Here is a 20,028-nt window from a genome sequence, read left to right on the forward strand (position 1 = left end):
TCTGTTTATCGAGCTGTCTGGGTCTGTGAATTGCATTGTCTGGGTCTGTGAAATGAGCTGTCATGGTTTTTCAATTGAGACGTCTGAGTCTGTAAATGGAGATGTCTGTGTCTGTGAAATTAGTTGTCTGGGTCTGTATTTGGTGCTGTCTGTGTCTGTGAATGGCGCTGTCTGGGTCTGTGAAATGAGCAGTCAGGGTCTTTCAATTGAGATGTCTGGGTCTGTGAATGAAGATGTCTGAGTCTGTGAAATTAGTTGTCTGGGTCTGTGAATGGGGCTGTCTGGGTCAGTGATTGGAGCTGTCTTGGTCTGTAAATGGAGATGTCTGAAATGTGAAACGAGTTGTCTGGGTCTGTGAATGGAGCTGTCTGAGTCTTTGAATGGAGGTGTCTGGGTCTGTGAAATGTGTTGTCTGGGTCTGTGAATGGAGCTGTCTGAGTCTGTGAATGGAGCTGTCTGAGTCTGTGAATGGAGCTGTCTGAGTCTTTGAATGGAGATGTCTGGGTTTGTGAAATGTGTTGTCTGTGTCTGCGAATGGAGCTGTCTGGATCTGTGAAATGAGCTTTCTGAGTTTGTGAATGGAGCTTTCTGGGACTGTGAATGGAGCTCATAGAGTCATAGAGTTATACAGCACAGAAAGAGGCCCTTCGGCCCATCGTGTCTGTGCCGTCCATCAAGCCCTGTCCAATCTAATCCCATTTTCCAGCATTTGGTCCATAGCCTTGTATGCAATGGCATTTCAAGTGCTCATCCAAATGCTTCTTGAATGTTGTGAGGGTTCTTGCCTCTACCGCCCTTTCAGGCAGTGAGTTCCAGACTCCAACCACCCTCTGGGTGAAAAAGTTCCTCCTCAAATCCCCTCTAAACCTCCTGCCCCTTATCTTGAATCTATGCCCCCTTGTTATTGACCCTCCTACTAAGGGGAAAAGTTCCTCTTTATCTACCCTAGCTATGCCCCTCATCATTTTGTACACCTCAATCAGGTCCCCCCTCAGCCTTCTTTGCTCCAAGGAAAACAACCCCAGCCTGTTTAGTCTTTCTTCATAGCTGAAGCGCTCCATCCCAGGTAACATCCTGATGAATCTTCTCTGCACCCTCTCCAAAGCAATCACATCCTTCCTATAGTGAGGCGACCAGAACTGCACACAGTACTCCAGCTGTGGCCTTACCAGCGTTTTGTACAGCTCCATCATAACCTCCCTGCTCTTATATTCTATGCCTCGGCTAATGAAGGCAAGTATCCCATATGCCTTTTTAACCACCTTATCTACCTGTTCCGCTGCCTTCGGGGATCTATGTACATGCACACCAAGGTCCCTCTGACCCTCTGTACTTCCTGGGGTCCTACCATTCATTGTGTATTCCCTTGCCTTATTTGTCCGTCCAAAATGCATCACCTCGCACTTTTTAGGGTTAAATTCCATTTGCTACTTTTCCGCCCATCTGACCAACCCGTTTATATCGTCCTGTAGCTGTCTGAGTCCGTGAATTTAGCTGTCTGGATCCGTGAATTGAGCTTTCTTATTCTTTGAATGGAGCTGTCTGGGTCTGTGGAATGCTCGTTCTGAGTATGTGAATGGAGTTGTTGGGGCTAAGAAATGCACTGCCTGAGTCTGTGCATGGAGATGGCTGGGTCTCTGAAAAGAGGTTTGTGCGTCTCCCAGTACATTCAATTCCCTTGGGTTTATATCCAGGACCATCCCCTGTATTATGACTTGGTACATTCCATTCCCTCGGGTTTATATCCCGGACCACCCCCAGTATTATAACCAGCTACATGCCATTCCCTGAGTTTTATAACCTGGAGTATCCACTTTATTATGTTCTGGAACATTCCATTCCCTGGGGTTTATATCCCGGACCATCCCCTATATTATGACCCGGTGCATTCCATTCCCTGAGGTTTATATCCCGGACCACCACCTGTGTTATGACCCGTTTCATTCCATTCCCTGGGGTTTATATCCCGGACCAGCCCCTGTGTTATGACCTGGCACATTCCATGCCCTGGGGATTATATCACGGACCACACGCTGTAATATGACCTGGTACATTCCACACCCTGAGGTTTATATCCCGGAGTATGTCCTGGTACATTCCATTCCCTGGCGTTTGTATCCCGGACATCGCCCTGTATTATGACCCGGTACATTCAATTCCCTGGGGTTAATATCGCGGACCAACCCCTGTATTATGACCTAGTACATTCCATTCCCTGGGGTTTATATCGCAGAACATCCCACGAATTATGACCTGGTACAGTCCATTCCCTGGGGTTTATATCCCGGACTACCCCCTTTATTATGACCTGGTACATTCCATTCCCTGAGGTTCATATCCCGGACTCTCCCCTGATTTTTGACCTGGTACATTCCCTTCCCTGTGGTTTATATCCTGGAGCACTCCCTGTATTGTGACCAGGTTCATTCCATTCCCTGGGGTTTAAATCCCAGACAATCCCCTGTATTATGACCCAGTGCTTTCCATTCCCTGGGGTTTATATTCCGGACCACCCCCTGTATTATGACCCAGTACTTTCCATTCCCTGGGGTTTATATTCTGGACCACCCCCTTTATTATGACCTGGTACATTCCATTCCCTTTGTTTTATATCGCGGACCATCCCCTGTGTTGTGACCCAGTTCATTCCATTCCCTGGGGTTTATATCCTGCACCATCACCTGTATTATGACCGGTTTCATTTCATTCCCTTGGGTTTATATCCCAGACCAGCTCCTATATTATGACCCGGTGCATTCTGTTGGATTGCAAAAATAGGCCTGTGAACCGAAGCCTGAATCCTCCAGTCTCTAACACATTAACCATTAGGCTATAATACTAGAAATCATATTTAAAGGATGATTAGCTTCACATTATTGAGATATATATGTATCAAAAGCATACATGTAGAATTTAGATAAGCCTGGTTGCGGCCTTGCTGGAAGCTACTTTGTGGAGTCTCAAAGTCTGAAAACTATGTGCTTACTGATAAGGGTAACTACAACTACTGTGAGATGTTTAGTGTCACAGGACACCTCAAGGTGGGCCCTGACAGTTGAGTGACTAACCACGTCAACCAATAAGAGAGTAACTGTAGTGACGCTGTTTGTACGTATATGCCCACATTTTGTAACCAGTGGGCGTTGCCTATTGAAAGGTATAAACATGCTTGTATCACTGCTTTTCCTTTGAGAGTTAGGTGTGAGCTTGAGGAACCTAGCCTCTCTCCCTTTGTGCACAAGGCCTCCCGGCCGTTTTCTAATAAACTTTAACTTTGTCAGCAGTTCCGTCTCTCCGTCTGGTTTTGCTCTGAAAATTCGAGTCTAACAGTTGGTGTCAGAAGTGGGATACTGTGCTTCAGGTAGGGTCCTGTATTGGAGGGTGGAGGTAGAGAAAGGGGGTTCACCCCTCTGCTTGAGACAGGGAGGTGTTTGCCCCTGTATAAAGCCCTTGAGGGCGAGGTCGGTAGGCCTACAGAATTGAAACGCGTGACTCGGCAGAAAGGGACTAGGCTCGCCATTGGAGACAGGGTTTGGTGGAAGCACCTGCTACAGTATTAAAATTATCCACGTAGTTAAATTATTCCTCACGGAGACCACGGATTGACGGAATTGACTGGACCTGAATGTGTATTTCTGATTTATAGTATAAGCTGATTTAGAGTCTAAGGTGATACGTTTGTGCCGATTAAAGTATAAGATTAGTGTAAAGTAAGTAAGTTAAAGTATAAGATAGAGCATAAGGATATACATAACGATAGACATGGGTGACGAGGGGAGACCCCTTTCAGCGGACGTTCCGGCTATGGCCACCAGTGTCACAGTTGTTAAACGGGTCCAAGAGGCTAATTTAAAATACCAATGTGAAATGATCAGGAATGGGTGGAAAGAAATGAGTCCGATAGCTGATCAAATAAAGTGGTGGGTGGGGCAAAAGGATGCTAAGCAAGCTAACTACGTGTGCTAGTTGGTTGGATCAGATGGGACCCATAATCGTGGATAAAAGGGGAAAACCGTCTCTGCTACAGGACTTCTTGAGACCTGTTCAGGAGGCTAAAGTTCCAGTTAGTACTCTCCTGCACCTGGAGCCGTCAGAGACTGAGAATTTAGATGATTTAAAGAATTGGGGGGGGGGGATTGTCGAGGCCATAGAGGCTCAACAACACAAGACCCCACAACCCATGGCCCCCATCCGAATGAATCCAGGAGTGAATGCCGACAATGCAAAGATAGGTGGTAGGGGCGATATGGGCGAGTCCCAGCCATTCATGTCCCAAGAAAGATCTAGCATTGTCCTTCTCATTCTCATTCCCGACTTAAAGCGACACAATCCCAACGTCGATGTATGGGTAAAAATACAAGGCGTAAAAGATATCTTCGAGGTGAAATGTCCCTTCATGTTTAAATCATCTAGTTGTTACAACTGTCACATATCCGGTCACCTGTATAGAGATTGCCCCACGAGGAAGAAACGGTGTACCAATTGCAGGCGCCCTGGACACCATCAGGCCACTTGTTATGGAAAGGGTGGAGGGAAGGAGGGACAAGGACCCTGAGGACCCAGTCAGGGTCCCCAGGGACCACCAGGGGGGGGGGCTTGTCCGACCAAGAGTTGGAGGGACTACGGGCCCTCCTCCTCCCACCACCACCCCCTCACAACGGATTCTGGACAGGTCCTCTGGACCCCTGGTCTCAAGAATGCTTCGCGTTTATTGTCCGGTCCACTCAGTATACATGGACCCCGCTGCCCCAGGGATCCCACAATGCCCCCACAAGTTTTCACGAGAGTCTGGAAAAGGTTCTCCAACCAGCACTAGCGGATATCTGTATGCAAGATTCCGCTTGCCTTCAGTATGATATTCTCATCGGCAGCCCCTCGCCCTCAGCTCATTTGGACGCCCTGACATGTGTCTTGGAGTCTTTAATCCTGGGTGGGTTTAAACTGAATCTGACCAAAGCTCAAGTTGGGCTTCCCCGGGTTACTTATCTTGGTCAGATCATTTCCCCAGAGGGAAGAACCCTGACTCCCGAGAGGGTTCAAGCACTTTTACAAATGCCGTGACCTGTCACTGTCTCTGGCCTGCGGAGCGTGATGGGATTGTTCAACTACAGCCGCACATACATAGCCGACTTCACTGAATTGGCAAGTCCCTTAAATAACCTCCTAAAGGGAGGGCCCCCGGGAGAGGCAAGACTGGATTGGACATCTGAGGCAGTCGAAGCCTTTGATATGGTCAAAATCACTTTGGCCAATGCGCCTGCCCTGGGTCTCCCGGACCCCGCAAAACCCTTCCACCTGTGGAACTGGGTGGGCAACTGGGCGTATAGTGCAGTGGTGGGACAATTCCGGGATGATCGTATACGACCAGTAGGATATTATTCTTGCCCGGTACCGCCCTCCATGACGGGACAGCCCCCATAGAGCCCATGGTAGGTCCCGGTAAGGTAATCCTACACACCCATCACAGCCGCGTTAAACTTCTCCCGGGCAGCCTGAAAACTATCTCCAACCAGAGGCGTGCGAGATGGGAGGCTTGTTTGTTAGGTGGGTGGGGTCCGGATCGAGGTGGTAACTGACCCTCGAACAAACCCGGCACCCTTCCTGATAGATGAAGGGACACCTCCCAATTCCAGACTACCCTCCTGACGTACCTACGTATGCTCAGTGAGGCCAATCAGGCCAATCACTTTCGGGTTCAACACCTACAGGAGGCACAGAATGCCAAAAAACTGAGGGGGGGGTGGTTTGGAAAACACCCCCTTGTGTGGGACAATGGGTGATGGTTCAGCGACCGGTTCGAGGTACTTTTGAGCCACGGTGGGATGGACCTTTCCAGATCGTCCTTAGTACAGGAACCTCCGTTTGCTTACAGGAAAAATTGGATGTAAGGTAGAGACACTGGAGCCAGACTAAGCCGGTGATGATGCCCGGGGAAGGAATCTCCCCGAACCCTCAGGACCCCTAGGGCTGAGGATAAACAAACTGCAGAATGCGTTCCTTCATCTTCAGTGTACTGTCTCTTTAAAAGCCTGCGCTTCCCTTTTCAAGGTTGCAGGCTGCGCTCTCCCTCTCTCCCTCTCTCTCTCTCTCTCTCTCGATTGTTACTGCTGCACGAATGGATTTGATTGAAGTTGAGTGGAGTGTGTGTGTGTCAACTGCTGTGTAACATGCAATGAATTATGAAATGAAAACGACCCTATGGTTAAGAATAATGCGAGTTAACTTTCTTTCCTTCCCAATATTAGGTTAGGACCAAGTTCGGAGGATTAAGTCGATTCTTTGGGTTGTTATTTACCTATCTCTTCCTTACAGATGTCTGGGCCCGGCCTCAGTACTATCACCACTCCTGCTCACCCTGACTGTTATACGACCCTGACCTGTCCCAGGACATACCCCTTGACTTTTGAGTTCTGATTATCTCCCTTTTGTGATAGGCCTATTGGACCCATCATCTTGCACCCCAGCAGGTCCCTTATTTACCCTATAGTTCATTGTTATTGGGGCCTTGACCCACCCCAAGCCACTGCCATGGCACCGGCCTACAGGCCATTGATTTGCCCTCTTATGAAGGAAGGACCCGCTAGTGGATTGGTATTCACCCAAAGCGGAAACGTATTGTACGACAACGTATGAAATGAATTAAGTTTCAGTCTAAGATTTAACCTTGGAGTTGTGGTTGCTATGGTGAAATCTTCCAAAGCAGTTTGATTTGATTTGTTTAAATATGAAAAATATTTTTTCTCCAGTTATATTCAAAGTTTTTACAGTATTTTGGAAAGACATCTGAAGAAAGGACAATAAGAAATATGACGTAATTTACTTTTTTCTGCAAGAATGTGCTATTTTGTTTTGTTTTATTTGTTCACAGTTTTACAAAAGATAAGCTTCAGCCTTAAAGTTACAGTTGCCAATGTGCTTGGAAGAAAATGAATTTGAATGTTTACAAGGCATGAGTGATTGTTTCTTTGTTAATGTGGCTTCTTTCTTTTCCAAGTTAGTTTTAAAAAATTGGTCTGGATTAAATTGGAGTTATGAGGTTAATTAACCTATTAAAACCAGACTTTCATTGTGGCCATGGTGAAATTCTGGTTGGTGTAAATTTGTGTAGACCGCATTGAATAAGATAACTCCGCTCCGTGAGAACATCCGATAGTGGCAGGTCCCTCTACAATATTTAAGTGTTCGTGTTTAGTTAAAGTTTTTTTTGTAATTTACGTGAAGTGACGCAATTGCGTGCGCCTGATAATGTTTTGCTCCACCTGCTTTAAAACCTGCAAAGGAGTTAACCCTTTCCACTGACAGCTGTTTAAGTTCACCGAGCAACAACTTTAGTGTGAAGTTTAAAGATATTGGACATTATTAAATTTACATTTCTTAATTTTAAGTTAATGTTTCCCCACATTGTTAGAAGGAAAATTAATAATTGATAAATTAACCCCTCGGGCTCTAAGCAGAGTCACAATGGATTTGCTTCTTTCTTTTGTTATATGGAAGCTACCTTGTAAACTAATTGCAGCACTTCTGTCTCTAAGGTTAAAACACTGTGTAAGCCACCTAGCTTGGGAATCACTTGTTTCTGAAATTGGAAATGGAAGATAAATTGATAGGTTTTGTCAATGTTTAATTTCATTTCTGTCAGTTCAACTGTACTGCTGTTTGGATTTTGGGATAATTTTGTATTAACAAAATGGACTCAAGCACTATATATTTGGTTACTTTTGGGAAAATAAAAGATCCTCTAAAATAATGATAAAGAAAAAAGTGTTAATAACTTGGATCAAGTGAGAATGTTTGATCTATGTTTTCAATTTTAAATATTGTACTGGACAGTAAAGTTCCTCCAGGACTCATGAATGAGATATGAATGGTAATTAAAGGAAAGTGATTGAAGGTTTAAATTGAAACAGGAGAATTACAGTACTGAATGGGAATTTTCAAAATGTTCTAGTGAAAGTAAGGAAAGTGTAGTTAAGAATAGTAAATTGACAGCTTTCTCTTGGAGACATGTGTGTCCCTGCCTTTAATGAACTTTAAAGAAAACTGACTTTGATAGTCTGGTCACTATCCAAGGCATCAGGACCATGCAGAGGAAGATGAGCAAAGACCTCCAGACGACTACAATCTTTTGATAAGATCACCTGAAAGCCCGAGAAAGACTTGTATCAGATGGCACGTGTGACATAATATGGAGATGTGCAAATGTGATTCATTACGTATGAGGTAATTACCATCCGCGAATGTATGGTGAGTTTGCACTGAAGAATGGGTCTCAGTCTGCTCAGTTACTTGACAACAGCAAGACAGACATTAAATAGTTAATGTGGCTCAGGAGAGTGAGACAACCCTTAAAGCATTAACACATACTCCATCGAGAAACTATCTAATTAATGAAACAATCAGAATAGAGTTAAAGACACTGGTATCTGTTAGAGAGATTGAAATTGAGGTTGAAGAATCTGGATTGGGACAATTGAGGGCCAAGGAGAAATCATATTTAATAAGAATTATCCACAAGATGGATAAGAGTAAAAGAGGTCTGGAGAATCTTTTAAGTCCATGATTTGTTGATTAGATGTTAAACTGTAATGTCACTTGAAATGATTGTAAGTCTGAATTTAACTGTGACTGTAATAATTGTGTTTTGTAGGTAACAGAGCGTGGGAAAAACCAGTGTGAATTTAGTATGAGGTGATCAACCAACACGTTTTTAAGTATGAGCTGCACAATTGTGTGGCACAACTCAGATACTCAGATACGACATTCCCCTGTTGTTTGAGGGTTTCTGTGAGCTCATGATGCGACTGAACTCCTCCCCCAAAGCATTTTTATGTGTTGGGGTAAGACAACTCGAGAATGGATCTTGAAATTGACAGCATAGAGGACAACTCACACTGGTGGGATATTTGGCTTAATATATCAGCACACCCTTAGGTTCGTATTATTTCACCCGCTCTGGTATTTATCCAACTTGTAATGATAGTGTATTTGATATATGTATACACTATGTAGTAAGACTTTGATACGTAAGCCCATTGGGTGCTCATGCCCATGACTAACCAGCATTAACAAATTAATTGAGCACACCAAAAGAGAAGATCTGAAGCAACGTAGAGGAAACCCCAGGCGGGGTAACATCAGGAAAGATAGAAGAAACAGAGGATGCCCCAGGCGGGGCAGAATTGGAACACCAGAACAGTGAATTGAATTTAAGTAAGGGATCAGATCAGGGCCACTACTGCCAGATCATGTGATGCAGCAATAGGAGCAGCAGGCGGAGGAGGAAGGATAGACTGGGGACTAAATATACGGATCCACCCATGGATCCGACTTTCCAACCCCGCCTTAAGGTTCCCTTTCGGGGGTTGGAAGGGGGGACTGTTGGATTGTAACAATAAGCCTGTGACCCGAAGCCTGAATCCTCCAGTCTCTAACACATTAACCATTAGGCTGTAATACTAGAAATTATATTTAAAAGGTGATTAGCTTCACATTATTGAGATATATAAGTATTAAAAGCATACATGTAGCATTTAGATAGCTGCAAAGCATGATGGGATGCTTGACCATGAACTCTTTTTAACTAGTACTGTAGAATAGCTGACCAAAGCAGATTCGCCAGACTGCGGGCCGCCACCCCACGTATTTCCAAACATTTTGGAATGTTGTTATCAGCTTCACAGAAACAGTGTTCAACATAGCTTGCTCTTCTAAGAGACAAGGAGAACTAGCCACAGAGTATATGGTGTGTTTGCTCGATGGTTAGGGGAGACACATGTCCTTTGAAGTTACAAACCTTCAGACACTAGCTCCTACTGTAGAATTGGGCTATACAACATTTATAAGAGAAGTCTCTAAAACTCCACAACAAGTTGTGGCCACCAAGTTAAACACTAAAAGGAATCAGCCATTTCTGAGACAATCCTTGCTTCAAACACCTTATCTCCCTTTGGAATGTTTGCTCAAAGCCTGAGCTGACATTGTTTATACCAACAAGCTGTTCTCGAGAGATTAATGAAGTAACCGTGCATCTCCAGGGCTAGCCCAGTAGCACCAGGGGGTGATAAGCTTGGTTGCGGCCTTGCTGGAAGCTACTTTGTGGAGTCTATGTGCTTACTGATAAGGGTAACTACAACTAGTGTGAGATGTTTAGTGTCACAGGACACCTCAAGGTGGGCCCTGACAGTTGAGTGACTAACCACGTCAACCAATAAGGGAGTAACTGTAGTGACGCTCTTTGTACGTATATGCCCACATTTTGTAACTGGTGGGCGTTGCCTATTGAAAGGTATAAACATGCTTGTATTGCTGCTTTTCCTTTGAGAGTTCGGTGCAAGATTGAGGAAGCTAACTATTCTTTCGTTATGCACAAGGCCTCCCGGCTGTTTTCTAATAAACTTTAACTTTGTCAGCAGTTCCGTCTCTCCATCTGGTTTGTCTCCGAAAATTCGAGTCTAACAATTCCGTTCCTTGGGGTTTATATCCCGGAGCAACCACTGTATTATGACCCGGTATATTCCATTCCCTGGGTTTTATATCCCGGACCATCCCCTATATTACATTCCATTCCCTGGGGTTTGTATCCCGGAACAACCCCTGTATTCTGACCTGGTACATTACATTCCCTGGGGTTTATATCCCAGACCATCCCCTGTATTATGACCCGGTTCATTCCATTCCCTGGGGATGATATCGCGGACCACCCCCTGAATTATGAACTGGTACATTCCATTCCCTGGGGATTATATCCCGGACCAGCCCCCATATTATGACCCGGTTCATTCCATTCCCTGGGGATGATATCGTGGACCACCCCCTGTATTCTGACCTGGTACTGTCCATTCCCTATGGTTTATATCCCGGATCACCCACTGTATTATGACCTGGTACATTCCATTCCCTGGGATTTATATCCCGGACCAACCCTGAATTATGACCCGGTTCATTCCATTCCCTGGGGATGATATCGCGGACCACCCCCTGAATTATGACCCGGTACATTCCACTCCCTGGGGTTTATATCCCGGCTCACCCCCTGTATTATGACCTGGTACATTCCATTCCCTGGGCTTGATATCCCGGACCACCCCATGTATTCTGACCTGGTACATTCCATTCCCTGGGATTTATCCATGCTGACTCTTGCTGATTTATCCGTGTCTTTCTAAATTGAAGATTTATCCTGTCCCTCAGAATTGTTTCCAATAATTTTCACTCCACTGATATTAGGCTGACTGGCTTGTAATTATTCAGTATATCCCTTTCTCCCTTTTTAAACAACGGTGTGGCACCACACCTGTAGCCAGAGAGGATTGTAAAATGATGGTCAGAGCCTCTGCTATTTTCTCTCTTATTTTTCTTAACATACACTTCATCCGGGCCTGAGGATTTATCTACTTTAAAATATATTATACATGGGAATGGTATTTCAGCGTAGTGAAGAGCCGAGTCTTTGGGGCAGCAGATTAAATGATTTGCTTAATTTCTACTAAAATAACAATGTAAACCATCTCTGACTTTACAGGCTGTTATGGCAGGGACAGAGAAAATACATCTCACACCCACGGAATTGTACTTGACTGAGGTCCTGCTAAACATCTGAACCCTCGGACAGAAGAAGGAGGCTGTGATGTTGAGTCTGAGCGTTGACTGGCCGCTGCTTCTCTGCGCCCTCTCCTGCAATGTGTTGGTGCCCACGGTCCCCGGGTACAGTTTCAATAACTGCATCCAGGATGCCAACCACAATGGTACCATCTGGTGCATCCACCGCTTCCTGACACAGGTCTCCAGTGCTGTGTCCGACCTCCCAGCCAGCACCGTGCACTTGAACATCTCCCACAACTGGCTCACCCAACTGCGAATGGGCAGCTTCCACAGCCTGCCCAAGCTGCTCACCCTGCCGCTGGATTATAATCAGATTGAGAGTGTTTGCTGCGGTGTGTTCAGTAATCTCACCAGCCTGCTGACCCTCAACCTGTCCTACAACAGTATCTCTCGTCTGGCACCTTTGGACTTCCTACATCTTGGAAAGTTAGGTCACCTCCTGCTCCATCACAACCGCTTGGTCACAGTTGAACCCAACGCCTTTGCTGCATTGGACAATCTTCAAACACTTGTTTTAATCACCAATAAACTCCAGAATTTCTCCCATCTGGTGAGCGCCGTCTCTGGGTTCAGTAATCTGATGCTCCTGGATCTGGGCAACAACCCATTGGCCTCGCTGCAACATCCCACCAAACTCCTGCCCTCTCTCCGGTCCGTCTACCTCTCCAACAACTCTCTCACAAACTTTGACTGATTACGGAACTTCCGCAACAACATTCTCAATTTGGACCTGTCCAATAACAAACTCTCCGATGCTTTAGAAATTTCTAACTTTGACCAGAGGAACATCTCGTGTTTGATCATCAGGACCAACCCCTTAAATGTCACCGAGTTTCTCAAATCTGCAAACCTGGATCTACAGAAGGTTCAATACTCTGGGTTAAGGCTGCACTGACAGAGCCAACATGTGCCACTATCTGGGTCACAGGTCCATGCAGTGCCTGGTCCTGCAGAACAATTAGATCTCACCCACCAACTATGACCACCTAATAAAAGTCACAGCCACATCTCACGCCTTGCATATATTAACAGCTGTTCAACGATGGTAGGCACATCTGCCAAACACATAGCTGGTCACTCACTCACACACTTTCCTTTTTCTTGGAGGACAAGTTTGCTCACAACATGTGAGAGCCGCTACGATCGGGAGGAGTCGAGGCGTACCTGCAACCCCTTACAGACCTGGAGGAGCGAGAGGTCTGCATCATTGGAGCCCAGTTCTTGGGCGCTGTGGCCGTCAGAGACGTCGACACCCTTGGGGAGAACAACGGTATGTTCATCACCTCGCACTCTTCTCTCAAACCACATCACCCTCACACCACATGCCTTTCCCACTTTCCATCTAAGTGTAATATTATCATTCCCTGCCAATGCAACGTAACAGCTTAGTGCTATAACGGCGTCAGTAGGTGCTGGCATCCAATCTCAAACTGCTCTCCTGCAGTGTCTCACCTCCTGACTCCCCAAAGCCTTTCCACCATCTACAAGGCACAAGTAAGGAGTGTGTTGGATTGTTCTCCACTTGCCTGGATGAGTGCAGCTCCAACAACACACAAGAAGATCGACACCATCCAGTACAAAGCAGCCCACTTGATTGGCACCCCATCCACCACTTTAAACATTCACTCCCTCCACCACCGGCGTACCATGGCTGCAGTGTGTACCATCTACAAGATGCACTGCAGCAACTCGCCAAGGCTTCTTCGACAGCACCCCCCAAACCTGCGACCTTTACCACCTAGAAGGACAAGGGCAGCAGGCACATGGGAACACCACCATCTCCAAGTTCCCCTCCAAGTCACACACCATCCTGACTTAGAAGTATATCGGCCGATTCTTCATCATCGCTGGGTCAAAATCCTGGAACTCCCTCCCTAACAGCACTGTGGGAGTACCTTCACCACACGGACTGCAGCGGTTCAAGAAGACGGCTCACCACCACCTTCTCAAGCTCAATTCGGGATGGGCAAGAAATGCTGGTCTTGCCAGCGACGCCCAGATCCCATAAAACGAATTATATATTTTTTTAAGTCTTAGATTGATTCCACACAAGCGCTGACTGCTGCCATCATCACTGGGTCGCAAACAGTCCAAGGGGGATCTGACGGTGCCATTGCAGGCCAGCAATCTGTGTCTGAGCAGAATTGTTCCAGATGCTGAGGTTCTGCCCCGGAGGAGAGGCAGTGTGTCGGTCGAGCAGGAAGGTGCTGTCCTCTCTCAGGATGACAGCATTCCTGCTCCCACCACTGCCACTCTACCATTGCACTTGTCACAGTCTGTAACCCAGCCATCCCAGACTGCTGCCGCCCATGCTGAGGTGATGCAGGCTGCAGCTTGTCCTTCCAGGCCCTCAGCTGCTCCACGCATCCTGCAATGCCACATGAAGTCTCTGGCTCCCACATTCAGCAGCCTTCCACCATCCTTGCTGCAGCTACTGGGACCACATTATTGAGGAGCAGTAGTGTTGGGAGGGGGGATTTCCAAAGGGGAGGGAAATCATTGAAGAAGGGGGAGTAAAGATTACTTTAGTAGCAAATGGGGGTAGCGTGTGTTAATATATTGATGTCTTTGTAAATATATTGGTCTGTTTGTGAACAAATAATTATGCTTCTAATTAAATATTTGTGTTTGGTAACAAATAGTTCAGTTTGATAAGGAAAGAGTCGTGTTTTTTGATAAATGGCTGTACTTATTTATGGATAGATGTGTTTCATGAGAGAAAGTTTTGTTTGATAATAAATTGTTAATTTAACGTTGCACATTTTGTGATGTTTCTCATTTGACCTTTGCCCAGTGATAGGGGTAATGTAATGCTGGATGTAATGATGTGGTTGTGCTTTGCAAACACCATGTGCTATTTAATTGATTGCAAGCGCTGTCTAATGAGGAGCTCACGCACGACCCTTGCAGAAGCAAGATTCAGTGTCTCCCTCCTGCATTCCTGCTGCTCTTCCTCCTCTTCATCCTCCTCCTCCTCCTCCTCCTTTTCCTCCTCCTGAGGTGGACCTCCAATACCTGGTGGCAATGGCTGGGCCCTCAGAATGTGCCGGTGGTGAAACATGCAACACACAATGATGAAAAGGGAGACTCGATCAGGGGAGTACGGCAGGGCTCATCCAGAGCCGTCAAGGCAGCGGAATCGTTGCTTTAGCACCCCGATAGTCTGTTCCATCAGGTTACTGGTGGCTCTATGGCTGTCATTGTATGCATGCTGAGCAGGAGTTCTGGGGTTGCGGAGGGGTGTCCTCAGCCAGGTGGTGAGAGGATTAACCCTGTCTCCAAGCAGCCAGCCACGAGCTTCATGCGATGTGTTGAACAGTGCTGGGACACAAATAGTGACAAAAATAGAGAAAAATGTATTTGATCTAATAGCCATTACAGAGACATGGTTGCAAGGTGGCCAAGGTTCGGAACTAAATGTTCCAGCATATGTGACATTTCGAAATGACAGGCAGAATAGAAAAGGAGGTGTATTAGCCTTGATAATAAAGGATGACATAAGGACAGTAGCGAGAAAGGATCTTGGCTCAGAAGATCAGGAAGTAGAATCAGTGTGGGTGGAGATAAGGAATAACAAGGGCCCGAAAACACTGGTAGGATTAGTATATAGACCTCCTAACAGTAGCTATACCATTGGACGGAATATCAATCAAGAAATAGTAGGAACTTGCAACAAAGGTAATGCAATAATCTTGGGGGTCTCTAATCTTCATATAGACTGGACAAATCAAATTGGCAAATATAGTCTGGAGGACAAGTTCGTGGAATGCACTTGGGTCATGTGGTAAACCACTGTTTGTATTCCACTGTGTACATGCCTGGACATGCCTCGGCTGACTCCTCCCACAAGTCCTAGTGTAAAGGTGACTGCTCCCCAGCCCCTTTGTATTCTGGACCGGTCGACCACTCGAGGCAGACCTTCATTCTTTTGTTAATAAAAGCCTTTAGTTACTCTCTTAACTCTCAGTCTTTTATGAGTAATTGATAGTGCATCAATTTTATTAACAAAATTTTTATAATGGAGAAGATCCTCACACCAGCATGCCTGGACTTAGATCATCGGGAGGCGGGCTCATCCACCAAGTTTACTCACTGGCTTAAGTGTTTCGAAAAATTCCTGACCGCCTCCGCAGCAATCAAATCGGACAAGGACAAACTGGATGTCCTGACCTCCAAAGTGAACCACCGAGTGTACTCGGTCATCCAAGACGCGACCTCGTACGCGGATGCTATCAAGCTCCTCAAGGACCAGTACACGCGCCCAGTGAACGAAGTGTACGCCAGGCACCTTCTGGGGAGTCGTAAACAACAACCTGGGGAATCGACCGTGGAATACCTTCAGGCACTGTCGGTGCTTGGCCGGGCCTGTGGTTGTAAGGATGTAAAGGCCGCCGTGTACACAGAGGAACTTATCCGGGACGCTTTTGTAGCGGGCCACAGATCCAATTACACCCGACAGCGACTGTTGGAGCAGAGTCACCTCGACCTCAACAAGGCCTCTGAACTCGCACTATCATTGGATGCAGCCTACCGGGGCATGGATGCCTACTCCTCTGCACCGTGGACGCCACGGGGAATGACAGCCTGGGACATGGTAGGACCGCCTCATAGCGCCGTGCCACCCCAGCCACACCCCAGCAATGGCCCAACTACTGCAGCAGTGCCCCAAGGCCAGACAGCAGTGCCCCAAGGCCAGAAATGCTACTTCTGTGGCCAGGCAAAACACCCCAGAGCGCGCTGCCCGGCGAAAAATGCGATCTGCTCGGGCTGCGGGAAGAAGGGACACTACGCTAGCGTCTGCAGGGCCAAAGCCACCCCGAACCCCAGCAGCGCCGCGTGTGGGCCATGCGGGCCGCCATCTTGGGCCTCCCCGGCCATGTGCGAACCACCGGTACAGCAGCCATTTTGGACGCCTCCAGCCACATGGGGATCATGGACGCCGCCATCTTGGACGACAGCTGGAACGCAGCAGGCCCCCAACACCGCCTCATCTGATACCCGCAGCGACACACCGACCCCTACGCTGGCATCTGTTACACTGGACCAAGCGAGACCGCACCAGCTGGCCAGTTCCACAATGGACATTAAGGTAAATGGTCACGATACAATCTGCCTTTTTGACTCTGGGAGCACGGAGAGCTTCATCCACCCCGACACGGTGCGGCGCTGCTCTCTCCCAGTCCTGCCTGCGCACCAGCGGATTTCTATGGCCTCCGAGTCCCAGTCGGCAGACATCGGCGGCTACTGCGTGGTGACACTCGTAGTAGACGGGACTGTGTACGATCATTTTAAACTTCTGGTCCTGCCCGACCTCTGCGCTGCCATCCTGCTGGGGTTAGATTTCCAGTGCCACCTTAAAAGTGTTACGATGGCGTACGGTGGACCCCTACCCCCACTCACAGTCCGCAGCCAGCAGCTTCCAAATTGCCCGCCGCGCACCACGTGCAACCTCTCCACACTCAGAGTCACCCCCCCCCCACTGTTTGCTAACCTCACCCCCGACTGTAAGCCCATCGCCACAAAGAGCAGGCGATACAGTGCCGGGGACAGGGTTTTCATTAAAACCGAAGTGGAGCGGCTCCTGAAGGAAGGGATTATTGAGGGCAGCACCAGCCCCTGGCGAGCCCAGGTTGTGGTCGTTAAGACCGGTGAGAAGCAACGCCTGGTCATCGACTACAGCCAGACAATAAATCGCTACACCCTGCTGGACGCCTACCCACTCCCCCGCATAGCTGATATGGTCAACCAGATCGCGCAGTACCGCGTCTTCTCAACCATTGACCTGAAATCAGCGTACCACCAGCTCCCTATCCACCCTGAGAACCGCCAGTATACTGCCTTTGAGGCAAACGGCCGCCTCTATCACTTCCTTAGGGTTCCCTTTGGCGTCACCAATGGGGTCTCCGTCTTCCAAAGGGAGATGGACCGGATGGTAGATCAAAATGCGTTGCAGGCCACTTTCCCATATCTGGACAATGTGACCATCTGCGGCCGTGACTTGCAGGACCATGACGCAAACCTCGAAAAATTCCTCCGCACCGCCCAACTCCTGAACCTGAAATATAACAAGGAGAAGTGCATATTCCGCACAACCCGCCTCGCCATCCTTGGCTGTGTTGTGGAACACGGAGTCATCGGCCCCGACCCCGACCGGATGCGTCCCCTTATGGAACTCCCACTGCCCCACTGCCTCAAGGCCCTGAAGAGGTGCCTAGGGTTTTTCTCCTATTATGCGGACAAGGCCCGTCCGCTGATCAAGTCCACCTCTTTTCCCTTGACGGCAGAGGCCCGCTTTGCCTTCCGTATCAAGGAGGACATTGCCAAAGCCACCATGCACGCAGTGGACGAATCCATCCCCTTCCAGGTGGAAAGCGACGCGTCCGACTTTGCCCTGGCCGCTACCCTCAATCAGGCGGGGAGACCCGTGGCCTTCTTTTCACGAACCCTCCAAGGCCCGGAGACCAGACACTCCACTGTTGAGAAGGAGGCCCAGGCGATTGTGGAGGCTGTGCGTCATTGGAGGCACTACCTGGCCGGAAAACGATTTAACCTGCTCACTGACCAGCGTTCAGTTGCTTTCATGTTTAACAACAAGCAGAGGGGCAAAATCAAAAATGACAAGATCTTGAGGTGGAGAATCGAACTTTCCACCCACAATTACGAGATCTTGTACCGGCCCGGGAAGCTCAATGAACCCCCGGATGCGCTATCGCGTGGCACCTGCGCCAGCGCGCAGATCGATAGACTGCGGGCCCTCCACAATGACCTCTGCCACCCGGGGGTCACCAGGTTCTTCCACTTCATCAAGGCCCGCAACCTGCCTTACTCTATTGAGGAGGTCAGGACCATGACCAGGAACTGCCAAGTCTGTGCTGAGTGCAAACCGCACTTTTATAGACCAGACAGGGCCCACCTGATAAAAGCCACTCGCCCCTTCGAGCGCCTGAGCGTTGATTTTAAAGGGCCTCTCCCCTCCTCCGACCGCAATGTGTACTTCCTCAATATTATTGATGAGTACTCCCGTTTCCCGTTCGCCATCCCCTGCCTGGACATGACCAGTGCCACGGTCATTAAATGTCTGAACGACCTCTTCGCCCTGTTCGGTTTCCCCAGCTATATCCATAGCGACCGGGGCTCATCGTTTATGAGCGACGAACTCCGTCAGTACCTGCTAACTAGGGGTATTGCCACAAGCAGGACCACCAGTTACAACCCCCGGGGGAACGGACAGGTGGAAAGAGAAAATGCGACAGTTTGGAAGGCCGCCCTGCTAGCCTTAAAGTCTAGGGGCCTTCCAACCTCCCGCTGGCAGGATGTGCTCCCCGATGCGCTCCACTCTATTCGGTCACTGCTCTGCACTGCCACTAACGCCACCCCTCATGAGAAAATGTTTGTCTTCCCAAGGAAGTCCACATCGGGGACATCGCTACCGCCATGGCTGACGTCCCCAGGGCCGGTCCTACTGAGAAGGCACGTGAGGACCCATAAAACGGACCCCCTGGTCGAGAGGGTCGACCTCCTCCACGCCAACCCCCAGTATGCTTACATTGCATACCCGGACGGGCGGGAGGACACAGTCTCCATAAGAGACCTTGCACCCTCGGGGGCCGCAGTAACCCACTACTCACTACCACCCCCCCCACGATCCGATATCCAGCCCCAGCAGACGGCAGGCCTGGGCCCAGCGACCCGCTCGACATCTACGAGGACAACACGCCTGTGCCACAGCCTACGCGGGACTCGACGCCGGAAGCTCCACTACCCCTGCCGTCGCCACGCCGATCACAGCGGCAGACAAGACCTCCGGAGAGACTCCAATACACTAACTTTTAATACACTTCACCCCGCCAGACTCAATTTTAAACAAGGGGTGAATGTGGTAAACCACTGTTTGTATTCCACTGTGTACATGCCTGGACATGCCTCGGCTGACTCCTCCCACAAGTCCTAGTATAAAGGTGACTGCTCCCCAGCCCCTTTGTATTCTGGACCGGTCAACCACTCGAGGCAGACCTTCATTCTTTTGTTAATAAAAGCCTTTAGTTACTCTCTTAACTCTCAGTCTTTTATGAGTAATTGATAGCGCATCAGGTCAGTTCCCTAGAATTATATTCCATGGAACCCACCAGGCAACAGTCTAATTTAGATGTTGTATTGTGTAATGAGATAGAGTTAATTAGCAATCTCACAGTAATGGATCCTCTGGGGCAGAGTGATCATAATATGATAGAATCTCCCGTTAATTTTGTGAGTGACTTGCCTGAGTCCGAAACTAGGGTCTTAGGGGGAGAAATTCAGTATCGCCCCATTTGGGGCATTAGTATCGAACGGGCGCGAAATTTTGCGCCCGGCGCAAATTATCGCCACCTACTGCTAAATTGACCTGCTTCGCCCCAGGAGATGCTTGGAGCGCTAAAACAGGTGCTG

Source organism: Somniosus microcephalus, chromosome 31 (genome assembly GCF_052327205.1).
Source record: "Somniosus microcephalus isolate GS21.2 chromosome 31, FLI_Smic_1.0, whole genome shotgun sequence".
Lineage (NCBI taxonomy): Eukaryota > Metazoa > Chordata > Chondrichthyes > Squaliformes > Somniosidae > Somniosus > Somniosus microcephalus.